This window comes from Pinus tabuliformis, chromosome 8, assembly GCF_031772625.1.
Source record: "Pinus tabuliformis cultivar Carrire ecotype Pingquan chromosome 8, CPIR1, whole genome shotgun sequence".
NCBI classification, from domain to species: Eukaryota; Viridiplantae; Streptophyta; class Pinopsida; order Pinales; family Pinaceae; genus Pinus; species Pinus tabuliformis.
This window is the reverse complement of record NC_142294.1, coordinates 1925273210-1925291016: the sequence shown is the minus strand read 5'-3', so window position 1 is coordinate 1925291016 and position 17807 is coordinate 1925273210.

Genomic DNA, 17807 nt, shown 5'->3' with positions numbered 1-17807 from the left:
TTTGAAGAGGCTAGGAATTCGATTCCAGCGCTTAAAATAAAACAATGTTCCTATTTGTATTGTGAATTGGTAATTACCTGTTATTGAGTTGCGCTCAGGAAAAAAATTGGGAGTGCGCCCAGTGTTTTCAAGGGCCATCACCATTTTTTTGTTTGAGCAATAGGTAAGGAGTGCGGGCAGAGCCTTCAGGTTCTTGGTCATCACACCAAAACCCACAAGTGTTAATAAACAACATATGCCACGAAACACGATTTAAGCACATGCCACGAAACACACGGGCCTCCTGTTGGAGTCACGATTGCCGTTACACCAAAACCCGTAGGTGTTAGTAAACAGACACATCACTACACTTAAGCACATGCCACGAAACACAATTTAAGCACCTGCCACAAAACACACGGGAACGTTGACCTTCTACACACGATTTAAGCACATGCTACAAAACACACGGGAAGCGTTGACCTTCTACACTGCCATTAACGGAGAGCCGACACCTCCTCCGTGGACAGTAATGACAGTTGCAGCAGATCGATCCGGCCTGGACACTCCTGAAGCTGTAAGGATTGCTTTATTCTGGAAATGTTAAGAGGCGTGGAGAGGAAGGATACTGTGTGGCCGTGTCTTGAAAGAGCCTTGGAGAGCTGTAGGAAAGGATTTATGTGGCCCTGTGCCAGCCACGGAAATACCAGAAAGTGAAGCTTCTTCTTGCCATTTTGTTTGTCCATCAGAAACATCCTTATCAGAGAGAGTTGTATTCTCTGGTTCATCCATCATGACAATATAAACAACATTGTGCACAACAACCATTCACCGTAAGGCTTTGAATCGCATAGTACCATTCAATTATTGAAAATTATCAATGTTAATTCGGGACAGTCCGTTAATAACAGGATTTTAGGAAAGTGTACTGAATGTCAAATGGGTGAAGAACTGCATTCTTTAAGGGAGAGCTCCTGGAGCTGTTTCCCTCGTATGTCCACATCGAATGAGTAATTGACATCTGTTGATATGATGTGAAGAAACCACTTTCGAAACCATTTGATTACACGGGAGAGGTTTTTAAATGGGAGAGCCTTTGTATCATTTTTCTCTGTTAACAACAAATAAAATAGACCATTTGCTCCATTCACAATAAGACGCCTGTCTTCACATGGCTATTTCTTTTCAAAACTAGAATGCTCTCCACGCTTGTATGTGACCTCAATCTCCTCAGCTTCACCCTCAAAACGTTTGTGACACATTACCCAAAATTCACTGCATCCAGAGGTTTTTCTAGGGTTACGGCTTAACTTTAGCTGCAAATACTTCAGGAGGTAGACAGCATCGATTTTAGGGCCCGAAATTCATTTCGAACAAAATTGAATTGTTTTGCGGGAAATTAAATCGATTGCATGAATGCAACCAAGTGGGAACAACATTGACCTAATTCTCATCGTCTAGAAAGTAAGAGGAGGTGGTGCAAATGTGGACTTATTGAGCCGCAAATGTGGACTTCTCAAAGGCCTAGTCAATCATTCTCTTGAATAACCAGAAATACTTAGTTTTTTAATAGATAGTCATTTAATATAGTATAAAATACCCCATAAAGTTATAATTTATGTCTTAGGATTGGAACTAGATCCACCGAACCAACTGAAATGGAAATACTCAGGAGACTGGATGGCAATGAAATGGAAATACTTATCAACCTTGATGACAATGTAGGCCTGACAACAACATGAATTATGGTTGGTGACCCATAAAAAAACTTTGAGAAATGCTAGACATGTAATCCTTGGGTTGTGATTTGGGTTATGGTGTATCAAGGTGATCATTTATTAAAGTTCAAAAAAATTCTAGAAATTGAATCGAATAATTTTTTTTTTTATATTTATACATATATAATTTACATTATTCAATGAATCGAGTAGAATTCTATTTCCAATTTATGATTCCATCAACAATTTATGATTGTTGATGGTCTGTTATAGGTTTTAAGATTTGTCAAGCGAGCTTGAGCAAGTTATCCACAAGTGAGCCTGAGCCACAATCTGTACCAATTAGAGTCAAAGTTGTAGTCAGAAAGACTTCAGTTTTTGTTGAATGATTTGTTTGTGGACGAGCACTCCCAGATTCAGAGTTGTTCGAGGAACTACATTGATGGTTCCAAAGTTGATATTTTTTATTGCTATGAAAACTGCTATGAAGATTCCATATGTGGGTATTATTTTTGGTTTTCTCTTAAAAACCGCCATCTTCAGTCTGTGGTTATCCTTGAAAATCATTTCTAAGAGACATTCATCTCTTGGGTGAGATGCATTTTTTGCATTTTGAACTCTTATTCTTGGACTTTGATACATCCCTTCAGATTAAGGAGAGAATGTTAGAAACCTAATCTTCGGATTGTGATTTGGGTTATGGTACACTGATTATTTGTTAAAGTTCAAGTAAAACTAAACATTGAATCCAACATTTTCTTGTTATATTTATACCTATAAAATTTACATTATTCAATAAATCGAGTTGAATTCTTTTTCCAATTTATGATTCCAATATGTGATTACTCCATATATCGACCCCATTTAAAAAAACACAAGGTTACTCCATATGTCCACGTGGAAATCATTGTCACTTAATAGTAAATGTGCAATCTATGTTACCAAAAACGAGAAACGAGAAACGATAACGGTTCGAGAAACGTAGTTTGGAGATTTCGCATTCAAGAAACGAAGAGAGAAAAAACAACAAAAATATGAAAAACACAGATTTAATTTCAATTTTCAATATAGTTTCAACTAAATTTACAGCCAGATTTGAATAAAAAATTAAATAAATTGAATACTGTTTATCTCACATACTGATGCTTAACCAATTGACCATTAAAGCTTAACAAATTGACCATTAAATATATGTCTTCTGTTTTTTACGCCTTCTCTAATTATTGTTTATGTGTGGAAATTTCAAAAAATTCTATATATGTCACCCAAGACCAAAATATACCATTCGGAGAGAAACAAAATATACCATTCGGAGAGAAACAATAAGTAAAATCTACAATTGAATGTACACTTCTTAAACCATATATGGAATTATGTTTAAGCTTTGAGTTTTACCCATATATATTAATGCAGAGATTAACTTGTTTTCAAAAAGGGAAATCGACCTAGGTGGTATCTGGTCTTCAATTGCTAGACCTAGGTGGTATCTGGTCTTCAATTGCTATTAGGAGTGCTAGTAGTTTTTAGTTTGATGAGCTTAGTGAAACTCTACTCTTCAGGTTTCTTTGTGAATGATGCAAACAACTGCAAAAACTTTTACATTCATAAAGAATATCCAAATGTTACATCTATAGAACTCTTTTCCAAACTCCAAGGCATTAAGAAAAAGTAGAGGCAATTCAGAATATGATAGAAAAATCCTTAGATGAGATGCATGGCGAAGGATCGGAAGGCCCAAAGACAGTCGAATCAGAGCGTTTGAAATTCAGCACAACTCTTGCAGAAATTCTCGTCCTTGTGGATTCTATTAAAATTTGGTGCATTTGGTACTTCATTGGTAAACATATGCTTCATTGCAGGAATCTATGAACACACAGGAAGGGAATTTGGTACCTGAATTTTTTTAATAAATATATGCAAAGAGAAAAAAAAACAGAGCTGAGAACGAACTCTAAAGAAACAAATTACAACGAACTGAGCTCTGGAAAAATACAGGTTAACAAAAACGGCCATAGAAAACGGTGTTTCGCGTGCCGTTGTGTTTCTTGTGCGTTTTTTTCCGGGAACGGTGGCTACCGTCCCGTTTCTGGTAACACAGTGTGCAATGTCCATTATTTAAATTTAAGTGTTTGGGATTTTTATTTTTATTTTTTAAACCTTAAATGAAAATTGAAAGTTTATATACTTATCGCTAGTTTAAATGTAAATAATTAATTTATTAGTGTTTTATTTATTTTTATCTTTTATCTCGACTCATTTCATACCACAGATTGGATTTGGGCGACAATAATTGTGCATTTATATTCAAGTACCTTAATGTCATAGTAATGTTTGGAAGTACGGAGGGTATAATGAAGATATGTTAGAAGCTTAGAGATGATATATTTAAAATTGAAATACACAAAAATATTTCTAATTTATGAAGCGAAGGATATTCTTCCACACAAAATAAAATAAATGAAGAAGCTTCACAACTCTTTTATATCATCATACCCAAGTACCATACTACCTGTTCACAGTTGTGAGTTTCAACGATTGTTAAAATATTAATCCAGATGTCGTATATGTCGGTTCATGTGATAATGAATTCAGTGTTAGTCGGCAGCATAATTAAGAAGTCGACAGGGGTCGATGAGAGTTGCTGAAATATAAATTACAGTCAGAAGATTCACTATTGAATCTCTGACTGATATTATGCATAAATAAGGCAGCATAATTAAGAAGTTGACAGGGGCCGGTGAGAGTTGCTGAAATATAAATGGCAGTCAGAAGATTCACTATTGAATCTCTAACTGATATTATGTATAAATAAACCGATGTTGAATGTACTTGATAAGCTCACTTCGATGAGTCTTCCCAGTTCTATCGACTAGTAGCGAAGCCATGTGATTTATTGTGTGTTGAGTTGAGCGCTGTGAGAAAGAAGGCGTTGAGGAGTCATGAGGACTATGTAAGCCTGGAGCCAATGTGGAAGAGCGACCTAGAGAACTCTGCGTAGAGGAAGGCCAACAATGATGGATGTCGAGATACTAGATATGGGTTGTTGAAGCCTCTGACGCCTAAAAAATCTAGAAACCTTGGTGGCCCTTTGTGTGAGAAACTTAAAGCCTGGGTTTCGGCAGCTCAGGAGTTTGTTTGGAGTTTTTCCTTGGTTGTCCGCCCAGGGTCAAGACACAGCAGCAACAGTTATGGCATCTAGTTCGAGGTTGTCGACCTAGAAAGAATGGGAGAATAACAAGAAGAGAGAGCGGCGAAGGTGAGCGATCGCTGCCAAGATCTATGCTCGGCTTCAGATGTATGGAAACTATAAGCCGCCTAAGAATTGTGATAATAATGAGGTTCTTAAGGCCCTACATGGAGACTGTTGTATGAGCGTGAAGGAGCCTCGAAGCCGAGGAATGCCAAGGAGTGCCGAGGAAGAGCGACGAGGGATGTCGACGTCGCTGAGGGTGGATCGAGCCACCAGGAGGAGAAGAATGTAGCTGCAGGAGGAGGAGAAGAAAGTTGCTGCAAGGAGGTGGTAAAAGTTGTGTGAGAGCGTAGTTAAATCCCAGAAAGAATCGATATCATTGAAAATATCTTTTGGAGCTTAAGAGTGTTGGGTAAACCAAGCTTCAATTATGAAGGTCGAAAAGGGCGTTGTAGCTCGTGTAGTGTGGAATTATTAGACAACGATATCCTAGGAAGAGGCATAGAGGAGCTGTCTGGAGAAGCAGACAACGTAGACCATGGGACAGAGCGCAGTTAAGAAGAGCGTTGTTAAAAGGCTCTCTGGAGAAGCAACTAGCGTAGACCATGGGACAGAGCGTGGTTAAGAAGAGCATTGTTAAAAGGCCACCTTGTGTGATGAGACTCACTGCAAGAGCTTGTGGAGTTGTGTGAGGTCCAACGTTGTTCGAAAGAGGGCATAAGGGTGAGCCTAGAAGTGTATGAGTGTGTGAGCTCAGATCAAGAGTTGTAAGCTTGATGGTGTGCATAGTTGTGGGCTCTATGGTGTGAAGAACTAGAGGAGGGCTCTATGGTTGTGAAGGGCAAGTGGAGTATGCCATGTTGTTGACGCTATTGGAGAGTGTTGTTTCTAGTGGAGTGTTTGCTGAAGAGGGTTGTGCCAGCTGTGATCCCTGTGTGGCACAGATAATATCCAGTGGAATGTTGGCACATAATAGTGTCTACAACGGAGTGTCAGCTCATGAAGATTGTGTTGATCGTGATGCTTGTGTTGCACAGATAGATCAAGTGGAATGTTGGAAGATAAGGGTGTCTGCTAATGAATATTATGACGTGTGCGAGTGGTTTTGTTTCGTGATCATTTCATGAAACCCCACAATTTCCCGAAGGCTTGACTAAGTTAATTCTCACAATAATATATACAGCCATTCTCTCCATATTTCCGTAATCGGATGATACTTCTGATTTTTCTGTTGCTGTCATCGTGAAAAAGATTTGCGTTTGTTTGCTGAGGAAATTTAATGTTGGTAGACTCTCGAAGCGTATAGCTGAGAGTCTGTGAACATGGGTATTATGGCTTGTTCACTGGGATCCCGTATGCCTACTCTGTGGAGCACAAGCTTCTTTCGTCACAAGCGCTTTCTCTAGTAGAGCTATTATCAGAAGAACTTTAGGAAGCGAGGGGTAGTTGTCTGTATTAAATAAAAATGGCGTCCAATGGGATTATGTTCAATGCTTCCAATCGAAATTTGATCGTCATGGTGAATGAAACTCCATCCTTCGAAGCTAATCAAGTTTCGATCTTTCCTTGGCCAACGCTGGTTTTAAATTTTGGATTTTAGGGCAAGATTTATGCACTTTTGGCATTGTTTGAAATTTGGGCATAAAAGTATGTAGTGCGGGGATGCAAAAATACAGCTGAGCTTGTGAGCTGTTAGCGTCTGTCAAACCGCGTCGTTCCTTTTAATGTTTACGCGGTGAAAATTATGTCTCCGAAGACTTTCTTCCCTCATGTGTTGCATTCTCACGATTAGCATATAAGGCATTAAAGACTGCCATGCTGTGTTTTGAAGCCTAGTTACAGAACCTCTCATTAATATCTATTAATGCCAGTAACAGAACCTCGAATTATCTCTGAGCGTTGAAAGATTGTGAAATCTTCGAATTTCCCAGTAATTGTTCTGTGACTGATTGTTTTGCATCAAGTATGTGTTATAAATCATTTATGCACATGAGATTTATGATTTTGTTAATCACCAAAGTGGTCAAAATCAGAATGTTGTTTTGCATAAGGTATGTGTTATAAATTATTTATGCACATGAGATTTATGATTTTGTTAATCACCAAAGTGGTCAAAATCAGAATAATCATTTAGTGCATAAGTGACATAATGATTATTGATAGAAATTGCCAGTTATAATAATACCAATTAAAAACTGGCGTCACTAATGATAGAACCTGAGAACTTACCCAAAGGAAAGTCTTGTTCTATAACTAGTTGACATGATGAGGTTTGATAGATATTTTGATTAAATAAATATTGATCATCCAAAGAAGTCAGTTCTATTTAATTGAATATATTTATTACCTACTTATGTTTTGGTATTTAATTATGTTAATTATAAGATAGTATCTACCCAAAGGAGTGCTATATTATACTATTATACTATTATGTCTACATTTTTGATTTGCAGGTTATCTATCTTTCGTATGTTTTGAATCAAATTTAGTTGAAGTTCCTATTAATACATGGTGGCTTGATACTGGTGCTACAACTCATGTTTCCAACAATATGCAGGGATTTCTTACGATCCGAACCATAAATCCAAATGAAGATCGTTTTCTCTTTATGGGAAACGGAATGAAATCTTCAATTGAAGGCATTGGGACTTATCGTCTAATTCTAGAAAGTGGATATGTATTAGACTTATACAGTACCCTTTATGTACCTTCATTATCTAGAAACCTTATTTCCGCAAGTAAATTGGATATTTCTGGTTTTAGATGTATGATTGGATCTGGTTGTTTTGATTTATATAAGAATACTGATAATGTTGGTTCTGGTATTCTAATTGATGGTTTATATAAATTGAAACTGAATGACACTTATGCGAATTCCTTGTTGAATGTAGTAAATAATGTTGGATGTAAACGTAGCAGGTTGAATGAAAATTCTGCTTTCTTGTGGCATAAACGACTAGGTCATATATCCAAAGAAAGAATGATGAGATTAGTAAGTAATGAAATTTTGTCAAATTTGGACTTTAGTGATCTAGAATTATGTGTGGATTGTATTAAAGGTAAACAAACCAAACATAATAAGAAAGGAGCCACTAGAAGCAGCCAGCTTCTTGAAATAATACACACTGATATTTGCGGACCTATGGACACTCCAGCCTTTAATGGAGAAAAGTATTTCATCACTTTCATTGACGATTTTTCCCGTTATGGTTATGTCTATTTGCTTCATGAAAAATCTCAATCTGTGAATGTCCTTGAGACGTTTGTAAAGGAAGTTGAGAGGCAATTAGATAAAAAGGTGAAAATCATAAGGTCTGATAGAGGTGGTGAATATTATGGTAAATATAATGAGTCAGGCCAGTGTCCAGGTCCATTTGCAAAATTCCTCGAAAGTCATGGCATATGTGCGCAATACACAATGCCAGGTACACCACAGCAAAATGGTGTAGCAGAAAGGCGCAATAGGACGTTAATGGATATGATTAGGAGTATGATGTCAGATTCTACACTACCTAAGAATTTGTGGTCGTATGCTCTCAAAACCGCTAACTATTTGTTGAATAGGGTTCCTAGTAAAGCTGTTCAAAAGACTCCTTTTGAGTTATGGACTAACAGGAAACCTAGCTTAAGACACCTGCATGTTTGGGGTTGTCCAGCGGAAGCGAGAATTTATAATCCACATGAAAAGAAATTAGATTCTCGAACGATCAGTGGGTATTTTTTAGGTTACCCTGAGAAATCTAAAGGGTATGTGTTTTACTGTCCTAATCATAGTCCAAGAATTGTAGAAACTGGTAATGCAAGATTCATTGAGAATGGTGAAGTCAGTGGGAGTACTAGAAGAGAAATAGTAGAAATAAAGGAAACAAGGGTAAATGTTACATTGCCTAGAATAGTTCCTCCATCTACTATTACTCCAAATGTTGTTCCAGCTGTTGTAGAACAACATGATGATAATGAACAACATATAAATGAAGAAGTACTTCCTGAAGGAAATGACTTACATAATACTGATATGCATGAACCACAACAAGTAGCATTAAGAAGACCTCAAAGAAATCGTAGGTCAGCTATTTCTGATGATTATGTGGTTTATATGCAAGAATCAGATTATGATATTGGAATCAATAAGGATCCAGTTTCGTTTTCACATGCTGTAGAAAGTAAAGAGTCAAAGGAATGGATTAATGCCATGAAAGAAGAAATGAAATCCATGCAACATAATGAAGTTTGGGATCTCGTTGAGTTACCACATGGATGTAAAAGAGTCGGATGCAAATGGGTTTTTAAAACCAAACACGACTCTAGTGGTAATATCGAACGGTATAAAGCTAGACTTGTTGCTAAGGGTTACACTCAGAAAGATGGTGTTGATTACAAGGAGACATTTTCTCCTGTTTCGAAAAAGGACTCACTAAGAATAATAATGGCATTAGTAGCTCATTATGATTTGGAGTTGCACCAAATGGATGTGAAAACAGCCTTTCTGAATGGAGATCTTGATGAGGATGTTTATATGGATCAACCTGAGGGTTTTTCTGTAGAAGGTAAAGAACAATTGGTGTGTAAACTTAAGAAGTCAATATATGGGCTTAAACAAGCATCCCGGCAATGGTATATTAAGTTCAATACCATTATTACATCTTTTGGTTTTAAGGAAAATACGGTTGATCACTGCATATACCAAAAGATCAGTGGGAGCAAGTTTATTTTTCTGGTCCTTTATGTTGATGACATCTTGCTTGCTGCAAATAATTTAAGTATATTGCATGAGACTAAGGAATTTCTCTCTACGAACTTTGAAATGAAAGATATGGGAGAGGCATCCTATGTGATTGGAATAGAAATATTCCGTGATCGATCACAAGGAATATTGGGATTGTCTCAGAAAGGATATGTCGAAAGGATTCTAGAGAGATTTGGAATGAGTAAGTGTTCACCTGGAACAGTTCCTGTAAAGAAAGGTGATAAATTCAATCTCATGCAATGTCCTAAGAATGATGTTGAACGAAAGGAAATGGAATCAATTCCATATGCATCTGTTGTTGGTAGCCTAATGTATGCTCAAACCTGTACTAGACCGGATATCAGCTTTGCGGTCGGTATGTTAGGGAGGTATCAAAGTAATCATGGAAGGGAATGCATTGAATTAATAGTGCACAACCGCCATAACTCTCAGCAATTTATCATGGTATGATGTTCAACACTTAATATTATGAATAGTCGGGTCAAGTGGGAGAATGTTAGAAATCTGTTATTGGAAACAACAAATGCTTTTAACGTTAAAGCAGTTTCTAATCTTAATGTGACCCGATCTAAATGCTTTAAGATTAGATCGGGTCACATTAAGATTAGAAACTGCTTTAACGTTAAAAGCATTTGCTGTTTCCAATAGCAGATTTCTAACATTCTCCCACTTGACCCGACTATTCATAATATTAAGTGTTGAACATCATACCATGATAAATTGCTGAGAGTTATGGCAGTTGTGCACTATTAATTCAATGCATTCCCTTCCATATACTACAATACCAACAATCCATCAATTCATACTCATAATTTATATAAAACAGCATAATGGTCCACATAATGTCTTATATCATAATGATTAAACATAATATCTTTATAAGACTCTTTCTTGTTTAAAATTACATAAAATACGTATTACTACATTAAAACAAGAGACACATAATTGTATATCAGAAACACATAAAAGAGCTCAGAATGTCACACATCAATTATTATTAATACAACCAAGACCCATTCTTTGAACATGTTCCTTAAATTGTTTTGGTTGTAACCCTTTCGTCAAAGGGTCTGCAATCATAAGTTCTGTCCTGATGTGCATGATTGACACTCTTTGTTTCTGAACCTCATCTTTCACAACAAGATACTTCAGTTCTATATGTTTGGCACCTTTAGAGTACTTGTCGTTCTTTGAGAAAAATACTGCTGCAGAGTTATCACAATAAATTTTCAGCGGCTTGCTAATGGTGTCGACAACCGCAAGTCCTGAAATAAAGTTCCGCAACCATAATGCATGAATTGTGGCTTCAAAACATGCCACAAATTCTGCCTCCATAGTGGATGAAGCAACGATAGTCTGTTTCGCACTTTTCCATGATATGGCGCCTTGAGCAAACATAAACAGGTAACCAAAAGTCGATTTTCTAGTATCGATGCATCCAGCAAAATCTGAATCGCTATATCCAATCACCTCTGATTCATTGGATCTTCTATACATGAGCATGTAATCTTTCGTGCCTTGTAAGTACCTCAAAACTTTCTTTGCAGCTTGCCAATGTTCCCTTCCTGGATTACTTTGATACCTCCCTAACATACCGACCGCAAAGCTGATATCCGGTCTAGTATAGGTTTGAGCATACATTAGGCTACCAACAACAGATGCATATGGAATTGATTCCATTTCCTTTCGTTCAACATCATTCTTAGGACATTGCATGAGATTGAATTTATCACCTTTCTGTACAGGAACTGTTCCAGGTGAACACTTACTCATTCCAAATCTCTCTAGAATCCTTTCGACATATCCTTTCTGAGACAATCCCAATATTCCTTGTGATCGATCACTGAATATTTCTATTCCAATCACATAGGATGCTCTGATACCAAATGTAAAATATAGCTACTAACAGCCCAAAGATCATCAATACCAAATATTTCACATTCAGAACTTAATATGTTGTTTAAGATGACATACCTTGACTAACAGCGGAAGATGTAATGGCTGCCATCTTCTGTCTTTTGTCTTCTGTCTTCTTCTCAGAATTTGGTTTCTCTCCTCTTGCCCTCACTTCCTTTATGTGTTTCTTGATGGAGAAGAATACAACTCTTGTGTGGGAGAGAGAGGACCCAATCCTTTATATATTATTTAACTCTAATCTGGTACGTCCATCATATACCAATTCAACGCTTAAGATCTAATGCTTTAGATTAGAAACTGCTTTAAGATAAGATCTAAATGCTTTAAGATTAGATCGGGTCACATTAAGATTAGAAACTGCTTTAACGTTAAAAGCATTTGCTGTTTCCAATAGCAGATTTCTAACAATTGGAAGATAAGAGTGTCTGCAACCAAATATCCATTGATGAAGAGTGTAATGCCTTGTGGCGTAGATAGGAGAGAGTATCCAATGGAGTGTTGGCAGATAGGAATGTCTACAACACCGTGTCCACTGATGAGAGTTGTGCTGTGTGAAATCAATAGAAAAATATGAAAGCCACCTTATCAAGTTTTTTTTATGTACTGTTGTAAGCCTTCGATGACACTGAGACCAGTAGGCACTTTAAAATTTATGTACTGTTGTAAGCCTTAGATGACACTGAGACCAGTAGGCACTTTAAAATTTAGGTCGTTGTGATTAAAGAGAGGTTTGTTAGAATACTAATCTGGACACCATATATGCCTGCTCATGTGACGATGAATTCAGTGCTAGTGGGCAGCATAATTAAGAAGTCAACAGGAGTCGATGAGAGTTGCTGAAATATAAATGACAGTCGACAGATTCACTATTGAATCTCTGACTAAGATTATGTATAAATAAACTGATATTGAATGTAATCGATAAGCTCACTTCAGTGAGTCTTCCCAGTTCTATCAACCAGCTTTACACACCTATAAGATGTTAGAAAAGCTTCCCTATGGGAATGGTTTCCCAACTTAAAGTCATTGCCCTCAATTTGTTTTTTTTTTTTTTTTTTCTAAAATACTTGGGAATAATGATTCATATTTCCTAATGATTCATATTTCCAATGTTAAAGTCGTTGCATCTCATATCTCTACTTAATCTACAAAGAATGGCGGGGCCATACCAAAACATTTCTACGATAAGAATGATGCCTCAACTCAAAGAGATAAAATAAATTCATGCACTTCTCTAACTATATTTCCTGCGTAGTTGGCGATGCTCACTCAATGTTCACTCGACTTCCCAACTTGCAGTCCATTCATGGCAACAAATGTCGGTGGGATAAAGCCCCTGTGGACCTTTGAGAAGGTTGCTATATTACTTAAAACACTAGATCACTTTTATGTTCAATGTTGTCACTGTCAAAGTGATTTGACCTAGCTTCATGTTAAAGTTCTTTAATCTAATTTCTACCTGTTAATATATCACAATGTATCAATGTTTAATCCTTTTTATTTAAGATTGGGATCGTTGTTAATGTATAAGTTTATTGGATGGGTTGTAATGTGCAATTCTTAAGCAAAGGATAATATATTTTTCTCCTCATTACTGTGATTGACAAATGATTGACAAATAAACTTTCTTTCTTCAGTGTATCATGCCAACAAAGCCTTATCCTATATATCGAGCGATATAGTAAGGTTTGTATATATACATGTAATGATATACATTGAAAAATATACATTGTTATTATTATTTTTCCACATAATATAACCTAATAGCAACATAAGATAGATTTATTAAGTTTTGTAACGTCAAAATGGTACTTTCATTTTTAAGGGAGTCAAAAGGGATAAAAGCATAGAGGTTCATCATGTTTATATTTTATTATTAGTGTGGAAACCAAACACTAAATAGGGAAATGCCAATGTTTGGAATTTTTTGGTCAACTCTGATTAGTGGATTTTGAGAATTTAATTTTTTTATTTTACTAAAACGTATGATTTTAAAACTCATATTTTTTTTTGTTTTTCTATATAATTAGATAATTTACTATCAAGTTGTACAATTTGTTAAGGATTACTAATTGTCTGTATGTTATATTTATTTTATTGATTTTAATGAACATGTTTAGATTAATTAATAATATTTAAATAATTATGTAGAATGTGTTTTTTAAGGAGAGAGTTTTTTTATTAGCTTTTATCATCTATCCGCATTTAATGAAAATATGTTACTTATTTCATTTGTAATTATCACGATGCATTTGTTTATTATTTAAGGAGTATTTTATCTACTGCAGTTTGAAGGAATGAGTGCAGGAAAACTTTTTTCTATTTACATTATTGTACAAGAGTTGCTTTATCTTCTTGTATCACTTGTTTGTTGTCTAGTGTAGATGTGTTAAAATCAGATCTACTATGTAAGTCAAAGCTCTTCACCCTCAAAAACTAGGCCCAAATATCGTCCTCTTTGAATCTCTTATATAACTTATTTGTTGTTACTTTTTGGTTGTACACCAAAGCAGTGTATGCCATGTTACTTCTATATATCAGATCTTCAGGTGGTCCTATTTCGATCACCTAACCAACTTGAACCATTGCAATCATGTTTTCCTTACAATTGGTGGAGAGACATTGAGCAACTATAATTGTTGCATGTCAAACTAAATTTTAGTCTAGAGTCATCCATTATATGTAGTTCTTGGAATCCTCTAGCTTCAATAACTCTATTTACTCAAGCACAAGGAACAAACCAAGATGGATATGGAGATGATTATTGTTCTTTGTGAGATGGATGGCATTCCATATCATTTTGGTTCCTTGCCTCTAGGTCTCAATAACCCATGTATTAAAGGGTGTTTCATTTGTGAATGAATGGGTTAGCTCTCTGATTTATTTGTAGGGACAATGGTATTTTATCAATTAGTCAGAGATCTAGGCAAGATTTTAATGAGAAAGAAGGACATATGATGTTCATGTTTTAAGTTATCATGGAAATTTGACTATTTATGTAATACTTTATATGACTTAGATCACAAGCCATCATGATATGCAAACAATTAAATATTTGTAATACATTCTCCCTCTAAAAAAATACATATAAGCATTCAAATCGTATTAGATCATATAATTTATCAATGTCTATCAAATCCAAAGGGGCTGCATTCGTGTCTCATTTTTTATTTAAATCATCTCACGAAACTAATTATTTTCATTTCCATATCCCATGTTTCAAAAAATTATATTCACCATTAAGGTTTCCATCAAATACACAGCTTGAAACTTTTTCTCATTTTTATGGTATTCAATTATGAATATAAGTGCATTAGTAAAAATTTCGTTAATATATAACAAAATGCATAGATATCTTAATTTTCTCTTTTCCAAATAAAAAATAAAAATATGCATAAGTAAATTACCATTAATATATTAATAAAAAACTTAAATATTTGAACTTTTTTAAATAAAAAAATGATAAACATAAACATTTGATAAACTACTTTGAAGGTTGCATTTTGGTTATTAAAGGAGTTCCACACATTTCATATTCATTGTGAGATTGATTATTTGTTTGGTACTGTTGTAGCGGCTACAACCACCCTCCAAAATTTTGCCTTAGCTTCGTTTTGGAGCCTCCCTACCAACCTTTCACAACAACATGTCTTGCCTTGGAAAGTACACAAGCTTTAGTGATTTTCTTGCAGAATGTCAGTCTGTGCATCAGAGCTTGTTGCATCCCCCTCACAGGTTGTTTCTCCGGACTTGATCGAGCTGCACACTAAGCATCTCCTTAAAAATTATGCAATTTTGGAGGGGAACCAACCTTCCCTCCAGAAATTGTGCAATTCTGTCTGGCAACCTGTTGGGCTCCAAAATTGCGCAAATATGCCAATCAAGCTTCATTGAGAAAATTGTGCAATTCCTCCCAATAGGGATGCTCAGCTCAAAAATTGTGCAATTCTAGGCAATAGTTAGCTGCTATGCCCAAAAATTGCACAATCCCTCTAGGCAGCTAGCCCAGCTCCCTCCCAAAAATGTGCAAACATTTTCCCCTCAGCTGACCAGACTATTGCATGTGCAGTTGGGTTGACCGATTCCCTTCGGGACTGAGCAAAATTATTTGCATGCATGGAGTGCTTCTCCCAAGGCAAAATGCAAAGGCATCCCTTGATTCAGGGATCTATTTTTAGTAGCTAGAGGTTACATGTAAGGATCATTTCAAAAACCTCCCACCAAGTGTCGCTTTTCCTAGATTTGTGGCATGTGCGTTGCAACCTAGATTTTATAAAAAATCATCAACTTGATGCTGCAGAGCTCATTCCTCACATCGACGTTGCAGCTCTGACATCCCACATTTCATCTAGGAGTTGTTGGCACATTCAACTTAACTTTTTTGGGATAAGCCTGCTTTTCATGTCTCGCGCTGCGTTTTTGTCTCTTTTTGTGTTTCGCTTTGTGTGAGTGATCTCTCCTTGATTTCAGTGAGTGCTTGCTGTCATTTTGACGTATGTTATCTTCTAGAAGCACCGTTTCATTTTTCGTTCGCATCTCACTGTTGCCGCATGCATGGCACTGTTTTGCACAAACGGTCGTCGTTACGGTGACTCGCTTCACACACATGCATGCTTTCCCATTTTCTAAATCCTGTACTTTTTGTTTGCATGTATGATAATTCACTCTTGTTTTCACTCATATTACCATGCATTTAGACTTCTCATGTTTTCAGTCACCCGTCGTCTGGACTGGGAAACCTTGGCCCAAATCATGCCTTGCCTGGCTAGCACTGCACATTTCTGGAAGCGAAGGCTCTGCCTTCCCTCCAAAAATTGCACAAGTCTGGCCCAACACTGACCTCCAAACTTGCATTGCACAATTCTTGGAGGCAGTGTCCTACTGGCCCCAGAAACTGTGCAATGCAGTTTGCTCGTTGCGTGTCACTGCTAACTGAAATTGCGCATTGCGCAGTTTCAATCCTCAGCATGCCATGCTAGACTGTGCATTGTGCAATTCTAGTAGTCAATCAGCCTCCTGATAGCCCAGACTGTGCCTTGTGCAGTTTTGGCAGTCAGTCTCCCGACCTCCTAGCGGAAATTGTGCAACCTTCACGATCAATCACACATGTATCTTGCAAGTCAGTCCTCAAGTTTGTTTTGGTTTTCGACTGATAGATTGCTTGCCATGAGTGTTGCTATGTCTCCAGGCACCACATGTGTTTGGCTATCTCTCAGTAGCACAAGTACAGTGGCCTTGAGGAGAGAAGAGTTAAAGGACATTGTTGAGATCCCAACGGGGTTTGCATCCTAGCAAGTGTCTATGAGCTCGCCTACCCATGAAGACAACAAGTTATTCATAGACAAGGACATCAAGATAATATGGAAGAATCATTACAACAAGCAGCACCATCAGCAGCAGTAGAAGGCAGTACACCTGCACGCAATGAATGCAAGAGGAAGGTTGTTGACAACATAGAGGCGGAACAAAGTTGCAAGCTCAAGTAGATCCAGTTGTAATGAAAGAAACTTTGGAGATTTAGGCTATGAGGTGACGACATGACAGGAAGATCACACGAAGGCAGAGAATGGAACAAATAAGGAGTTGCATGTGCTGAACCAGCAACTCAAGGAAGAATAAGAGCTACATAGAGGAGAGAATGAGTTGCAGCAGGAACAGGTGCAATATGCGACGCACGATGCACAGACAGATGAAACTGCGCCTTTACAAGTTATAGATCCATCCCAACAGCTCGCACGGAGTAGACAAGGCGAGCAATGTTGTTGATCACAAGTAAGGGAATTCAGCAGCATGCATGTCCTTGTGCGCATGTATGCGATCCCACCCATTTGGCACACCCACTGAGGCAAAGACAAGAAGCAAGTCCAATTAGAGATGAACATGTATTTTGACAAGTTGATGCTCACAGCCACCAACACATGCTTGGAGATCAGCGCAGACACTATGCACCAACATGTTTCCAGTCCAGTCACACCCAGGACAACCATGGGCATGCTATCAGACGAGTTGGATGGAGGAGCCATATCATTGTACCTGGATGCAATGGAGGCAAGAGTTCGCTTCAGCAATATGTCACCATTAAGCGCACGGACACCATCACGAATGACCAAGCTTGGCATCAGTTCACCACCATCGACCATCACAAGGATGTCAAAGAGTTTGTCTCACCACAATGGTCCGAGTGTTAGTGATGTCTTTCATGGCTTGCTCAAGCCATTTTGTCTCACATGGGTACATGTGCATTGTAATGTAATGT